Raw genomic sequence first — 8,690 nt, forward strand, 5'->3', positions numbered from 1 at the left:
CTTTAGGTAAAGAAACAATTTATTTTGCAATATGTGGGTATCATTAACAATCAATGAGTTGATTTAGAAATAAGAGGGGAGCATTAAATAAAGGAGTGGCGTATTGTTTGTATACTGAGACTGAGCACAGAGTTCTGTTAATCAGATTTTTAAACAATGAAGGCCTGTTTCTTATTAACAGACCAATGTGGTTTGCTACGATCAATTACCAATTCAAGAGATCCACATTATGAGATATTTCCTGAGAATATCTCACATGTTTCGCTTACCAATTTGTGACTCTATATGTTACATATGCAGGACTCTTTTCAGGTATCCTGCTTAGATGATAAGGGTCGCAGCTGTTCTTCAATTAATTGGTTTGAATATAGTTGGCAAAATAGTATTTATTTTCTCATATCTAAATAATGTTTTGCTGGCTTTTCTTTTTGCTTGGAACATTTTTACTTTTATAGTACATCTAGAATGAATGATGAGATCCGGAACTTCACAACATCTGGTGCATACATGAAATCAGATGAAGACAAACAAAACCTTATGATTATTTTAAAGATATCTTTTCTGTGGCTAGCTTCATGTAAATACAGTGGTCTTAGGGACCAATGCCAGAGTTCCCCAAGCATTCTTCTGGGGGAGGGGGGATTGACTCCTATCCTATGAACATTGAACCTCACTACGTTTTTTAAATTTCTGTTTCTGAACTACTTATGTTATTGAACTATTTAAATACGTATACAGTATAAGCTTAATGTAGTTCACAGTTTTTTCCTTAAATTTACTGTGTACTGCATTGCACTGCTGCCGCCATGTTAACAAATTTTACATCACATGCCGGTGATATTAAACCTGATTCTGACTCTGATTTAATCTGTCCTGGCCAGCCTACCTTCCCCAACACTATTCTATGTAACTGATTATTATTTGGGGTTTAAAATTCTGTTTTCACACTTAAATGTGTCGCCCACATAAAATGTAAAATTATATCATATATTAAACCTGATTCTGACTCTAATTTAATCTACCCTCGCCAACCCACCTCCTTCAAAACTATTCCATGTAACTGATTATTACTTGGGTTCTAAAATTCTGCTTCCACACTTGTATGTCACCCACATAAAATGTAAAATTATATCATATTAATCCTTACTAACTAATATTAGTTACGAACTGTTAACCCTTACTAACAACAAGGTATCCCTTACCAACTAATATTGTCTCATTTACAGAAAAAGGGAATAGTATAATTAATGTGACCAGATCAAATACTTTCTCCAGCTGAGTTTTATTCTTGTTATTTTTTATCTATACTTACATTGATTCTATTTCCTCACCTTTTAAGCGATTATTTCTTGTATCTGTTCACTTTAAACCAACCTTATCTGTTTCCCCTCTTTTCCAATACTGTCTGTTATTGCGCTCAGTATCAAGTGCCCTGTATAAAAATGTTAAATCATGTCTATATATTGTTTAAATGGCTATTAGATAAAACTTAGACTTACTTGTGCCATTATTCCACTTGTCCTGTTAAGAGTGCTTTGAACCTTTATATAAAGTGCTTCTAACTTGAACTACTGCACAGGATCAAAAGAAGCTGCAAAAAGCTGTGAACTCAGTCAGCTCCATCATGGTCACTAGCCTCCATAGCATCCAGGACATCTTCAAGGAGTGATGCCTCAAAAAGGAGGCATCCATCATTAAGGAACCCCATCAAACAGGACATGACCTCCTCTCATTTCTGCCATCATGAAGGAGTTACAGAAGCCTGAAGGCACACACTCAATGATTAAGGAACAGCTCCGTCCCCTCTGCCATCTCATTTCTGAATGGACATTGAACCTATGACCACTACCTCATTACTCTTTTTTGCACTACTTCTTTAACTACAAGGTATATATATTCTGATTCTGATTCTAAATACCACTATCTTTCTCTTGATCTGACCCACTGACGCACATTGAGTGTGAAAATCACTAACAATTGATCAATTACCAAATTGAGAATACCACGTCACGTCTTGAGAGCATCACTTGCAAATGTGTGACTCAGTCCATTATAGAGACAAATCTGTTGCTTTCTGATCCTAAACAAATGTGGCTAGATCAGCTGTTGGTTGCATCCACCTTTGCCCAGTTGACAGTGGAGCCAGCTGTGCGGGCGTGAGTACAACTGAAAGATGATAACCTTGCAGGTTACAACACTGGCGAATTTCTCTTGCACTGTTCCTTCCTTATCATTACCCAAATTGTTACCCAGCCCTATGACCTTTTCCATTTTTAAATATGATTCGTTGATTCGTTCCCCCAACATCTTTTTAATTCAAAGCCCTTTTTTAAGTTGGTATGAAAGGGAGAACTCACACAGGAGATTCCAACTCCAAGATGAAAAAGTCAAAACTAAAACTACCTTGAGGAATAGCTGATGAGTCATGAGTGGAAAAATTGGACACCAAAGGGAAATGGAAAGAATGAAAAGGGAGGTTGAAAGACATTGAGCAAGCTAAAAGGAAAAAAATGGTTGATATATTATTAAATGCTGGAGGAACTCAGCAGGTCCGGCAGCATCTGTATATTTTGCACAAATACTCTGATTGCCAACGTTTTGTTTACTGTAGAGAATTAGAATGCTATCAGTTCAGAACCAATAACTTGCAATGAAGGCATAAGGTGCAGCAATTTAAAGTCACCTATTTATGTAAAATGGTAATGGTTCTAGCTTTGAAACATTTTTCCATTAATAATTTTAATATTCATTTAAGATTTTAATTTTAATACCTGTGAACCTATCTCCCTAAATTCCTCATTATCTAGCACCTTTTCTTTCACTACCTTCATATTTTAATATATCTTAGATGTATTGGCATTGAAGTTATACAAAGATACGGTTTCTACTGCATTTTAAAAAATAGAGGGAAACTGTTCTGAAAAAATCTGTGTTCTCAAAATTGAATTTGTTTCCTTCCCCATATTAACCACTGATCAATATTTCTACAATAACCTACTTTGGTTATTTGAACTTGGTATAGTTCTGTTTTGAAGCAAAATGCACACATGATAATTTACCAAAATAAACAGTAGTAAAAAGCATTATATTGTAATGCAAATGAATTTACTGTTGAACAAAGAAAGTAAACTATCAACAATTAAAGGTGAGATCTTAATTAAAGATGAGATCAGGATGACAGTGAGAGATGTTATAAGGTCGAAGGAGTAGAATGTTGAATACATCTGGGTAGAGATTAGAAACATAGAAACATAGAAAACCTGCAGCACAATACAGGCCCTTCGGCCCACGAAGTTGTGCCGAACATGTCCCTACCTTAGAAATTACTAGGTTTACCTATAGCCCTCTGTTTTGCTAAGCTCCATGTACCTATCTGAAAGTCTTTTAAAATACCCTAGCATATCCGCCTCCACCACCATTGCCGGCAGCCCATTCCAGGCACTCAGCACTCTCTGAGTAAAAAACTTACCCCTGATATCTCCTCTGTACCTACTCTCCAGCACCTTAAACCTGTGTCCTCTTGTGGCAACCATTTCAGCCCTGGGAAAAAGCATCTGACTATCTAAACGATCACTGCCTCTCGTCATCTCATACACCTCTATCAGGTCACCTCTCATCCTCCATCACTCCAAGGAGAAAAGACTGATTTCACTCAACCTGTGCTAGAGGATTGGTTAACTAATAGAAAGCAGAGATTTGGGGTACATGGGTCTTACTCTGGTTGGCAATCAGTGGTGAGTGATGTGACGCAGGGGTCAGTGCTGGGCCTGCAACTGTTCACAATATACATTAACAATCTGGAAGAGGGGACCGAATGCAGTGTATCTAAGTTTGCTCATGATACTAAATTGAGTGGAAAAGCGAATAGCGTAGAAAATATGGAGAGTCTGCAGAAAGATATCGATAGGTTAAGTGAGTGGGCAAGGGTCTGGCAGATGGAATACGATGTTGGTAAATATGAGGTCATCCACTGGATGGAAAAATGAAAGAGCAGGTTATTATTTAAATGGTAAAAAATTGCGGCATGCTGCTGTGCAGAGGGACTTGGGAGTGCTTGTGCATGAATCACAAAAGGTTGGCTTGCAGGTGCAGCAGGCTATCAAGAAGGCAAATGGAATGTTGGCCTTCATTGCTAGACTGATTGAATTTAAGAGCAGGGAAGTTATGCTATAACTGTACAGGGTACTGGTGAGGCCACACCTGGAGTACTGCATGAAGTTCTGGTCTCCTTACTTGAGGAAGGATAGACTGGCTTTGGAAGCGGTGCAGAAGAGGTTCACCAGGTTGATTCCAGAGATGAGGGGTTAGACTATGAAGAGAGATTGAGTACTTGCCAGAGTTCAGAAGTATGAGAGGAGATCTTATAGAAATATATAAAATTATGAAAGGGATAGATAATACAAAGACAGGAAAGTTGTTTCTACTGGTAGGTGAGACTAGAACTAAGGGACATAGCCTCAAGATTTGGGGGAGTAGATTTAGGATGAAGATGAAGAGAAATTCTTTTCCCAGAGAATGGTGAATCCATGGAATTCTCTGCCCAATGAAGAAGTGGAGACTACCTCAGTAAATATACTTAAGACGAGTTTGGATAGATTTTTGCTTAGTCGGGGAATTAAAGGTTATGGGGAAAAGGCAGGTCAGTGAAGATGAGCCCATGGCCAGATCAGCCATGATCGTATTGAATGGCAGAGCAGGCTTGACGGGCCAGATGGCTGACTCCTGCTCCTATTTCTTATGTTCTTATGCCCTTAATTTATTAATTTTTGCTGGAAATTGATAAAACACAGCAACATCTCTATATAGTGAATACAGAGATTAACATAGGTAGTGCAGCATAGTCTTACAAAACTGAGATTGCTGGAAAATAAAGAACAGAAACCTTGGACTGATAGTTGTGTTCTTATTTTTATTATGAAGCATTATCTTGAAAAAAGCAGAAGATGCATGACTAAAACTTCTACACCACAGATTAGATTAATGCTTACATTTCCAGGGCACATACACATTGACATACACATAGACACTATGCATGCACGCAGATGCTCACTTACTTCCTTGACATTAAATATTGATGCAGCATGAGTATTTGAGTTTGAAGTTGGAAATATAATCCTGTAAGGGATATCCCTGTCTTAAGTAAATTGATCTTGAATTACTAAATCTGGGGAAGACTGTCAATATGAAATATTGACTATATTTGTATGAAATATTGAAATATCAGAAATGATTTGTACATCATATTGAAAACAAACTGAAGAAAAATTGACAATTTATTTATGATTATCTGTAAGTGATTTGTTCCGCTGTGTTGCAAAGTCATGCAAATAAACTGAATTATGACCTTTTCAGTGTAACCTTGTGCATCACCCATATTTGATGCTTCAAACAATTCTAATAACTACAAACTACTTCCCAGAAGGGCATAAGCAGATGTCATCATTATTTCAATTATATTAAAACAAGATGCATCTGAGGCAACCAGTTAATAATTTAAAAGCAGAGAGCTGCTGTTGCATGCAGAGAGCTACCTGGAGCCACCGGTGAGAGCTAAGTGTCTAGTGGAGACCAAAGGTGAATGAGCTGCTCCAGAATTGACACAACAAGCCCCCTCACTACAGATGCCACCCCTCCCTGGACACCCCCATACACTCCATAATATCTTCCTGTATTATATTTGTAGTTATATGAAATACATCTAGACCTTTAACAGGTTCAGAAGAACAATACGTCTTGGAAGGAAAGTAAAACACGAAATTAAGTCGATTGTGTTTGTTGACATTTCCAAAGACATATGGGTTAGTAGGTTAATTGGTCACATGGGTGTGATTGGGCTGGACGAGCCTGTTACTGTGCTGTATTGCTAAGTAAATAAATAAATAATTGCTTAGTCATTGAAAATCCTTTGATGGATCTATTTCTATACCACCCATTCTGAAGAATATATATATATGTAAAGAAAGCAAAAGCTGATTTGATCACAAAATTGTATTCATTATCACTGTGGGCCTCCTGTAAAAGTCTTTGTTCTATTCTTCCATTTCCTCTAGTTCCACCACATTGTTTCTAATGACAACATTTTCCACACCAGTGCTTCCCAGATGTCTTTTACTCTCTTACTCTGCCATTGTTGATAAGGCTTTCAATCTTCATTTTCAGTACTTCAACATACATGACTGCTCTTCCCACTCAGGGCAAAGATAAAGATTTGCTTATCCACATCTTCCATCCCAACAACGTTTGCATTCAGTAGATCATCCTCCATTAATGTCTTTGATCATCACGATGGTGCCAACTGCAGATACTATCTGCTCTCCCCTTTCAGCATTCCAATAGAACCATCGCCTTCTCAATTCCATAGTTCACTCTTCCCTATCCACCAATACTCACACCTCGTCTCATACTGCAACAGCTGCCCCTTGTACCTTTGCTCATCCCTCTTTCCATCGACCTAAACACTATTTCCAAGTGATAATGGACTTAAGGTATAATCAGATATGCAGCACTCATTGAATCAAATAGGAGACATCAATGTGGGTTGAATTTTCATTTAAACAGAATTTGAAGCATCAAAAGCCATGTAAATGTACAGTCACAGTATTAAAATGGATGTAAATTAATACAACACCAGAGATCCCATGTCATCTTCCAGCACAGTTCTTGATTTGCTTGGCACCAGAATAGAATGGATGCCGGGAGAGTTACTAATTGCCAACTGAAGAGCTCTACCACTTTTGCCTTAGGGTATCGTAAGACGGAAGCTTATAGTTTATCTTCTGGATTTGACTCACTGAGACTGAACCTTGTACGTGAAAACAACCAGATTTTTCTTGCTGTCCACACTTCTTTGATAGAATACCTGCACGACCACAGCCACATCTGCTTTGTCACTAGGTGACTTCTGAAGCCACTGGCAATGGTTATTCTCTACTCTAACATTTTTCACTGGAGAAGAGGAACAAATCCCTCCTGCTTCTTGAAAAATTACTCCATGGGATATAAAAATAGAAACAGTTTCTGGTGTCATATGCTGTGATATATAAGATTAGTTTGCTGTGAACTCCTTACTATGTCCCACCAACCATATCTATCCCCCACCGCCCTTGCCCTTCTTTCTTCATTTTCCCTCTTCTACTCCTTGGTTTCTCTCAACCCAATAGTAGATATAGTTAACTGATGGTTTAGGTAACAACCTTCCACCTGCTAACCATGCCAGGTCCCACAGGTTTCTTGCATTGGGTGCTATATTAATTTAGCCTCCTAATTTCTGCACGGTTTTCCTATCACTTTATAGTTAAAGGCACTTTATGAATACAATGAGATCTAGACAGACCAACTGGGACTGAGAAAGCTCTGAAGGCTATTTATGTCTGCTGGGTTCTGCACTGCTTTGCCATTTGAGGGGAGGAATGTGAATTAACCTGACAAATTGGAAAGCAAGTATGAATACTGCTGAGAAGGGAGAAGAAAACCACTGAGAGCTTGTTGAACCAGATGTGCATTTAGCATTTGTTATCCTACTCCTTCCTGCAGTGTCACTTATTTTGGACGCCATCCAAATCATATTTCTGTCTGGTCCCATCAATTGAAGCATGAACTAGCCTCTGCATATTTCCAGGAATCTAATTAAGATGCTCTCCTTCCCTTCTCACTGAGTTGCATTGCTGATCTGAAGAATGGCACAGCTGAGGAACATATGCTGGAAAGGCCAAGACTGAGGCCTGCAGCTTGGTGTTGCAACAATTTAAATGGGAGTTCACCAAATTCTGCACCGAAAGCCATTCTACACATAAAACCTCTCTAGGGTTGTGGTATAAATTGTAGGAATGCTATTTGATGGGTGGGAGATAACAAACTCCAGCAACAATCCACCAGAAGAGATGGGTCTTGGTGTAGGTGGCTGCAAAGTTACATTGCATGATTAGCTTCCGAAAATCTCAACAAATGAGGTAAGTGAAGAACTAGAATTGAGGGAGTATCTTCTTTTTTGTCGTCCAGCCATATGAACACTTATCATTGTTGAATAAAAAGATTTCTACTGACGCAGTCCGACAATTTCAAATCAATATTTTATTAAATATTAGTTGGAGTAAAAATCATTTCATCATTCTTTTAAGTCTAATTGTGAAAAGATCCCATTAATATTTGGAAATTCCACATTCCAAAGTGGCTCTGAGGCATCACGATCTTTCGTGCAGTCACTGAATTTACTCATGTTGCCAACTTCTGAAAACTACAACTGAATGGAAAAACTAACAGTCAGCATTTTCCACTTGGATCCTTTGCCTAGTTTCAGAATAAATGTTAGAATTCTCAGAGCCTGCTTATCTGTTCAACTGAAACCTTGGCGGTGCAAATTTAAATGTTCAATTTAAAATAACAAAATCAAGTTGTGGTGTGCTTTGTCAATCGCTGTTTTGCCTCATTTCTTGATTACTTGGCCAGGAGAGATATTTTAATTAGGTTGCTTCTGAACCTTTATGTAAAAGAGAGAGAGAGAAAGAGAGAAAGAGAAAGAAAAAGAGAGAGAGAAAGAGAAAGAGACAGAAGGAGAAAGAGAGAGAGAGAGAGAGAGAGAGAGAGAACCTAAATATTAATATGGAAAACAAGCAGAAGAATAGTTCCACAATTTCTAAAACATTTTTTATTTTAAAAAATAAAATTGGATGCAATATTGCAGTCACTTACTG

The sequence above is a fragment of the Mobula hypostoma genome, chromosome 3 (assembly GCF_963921235.1).
Source record: "Mobula hypostoma chromosome 3, sMobHyp1.1, whole genome shotgun sequence".
Taxonomy (NCBI): Eukaryota; Metazoa; Chordata; class Chondrichthyes; order Myliobatiformes; family Myliobatidae; genus Mobula; species Mobula hypostoma.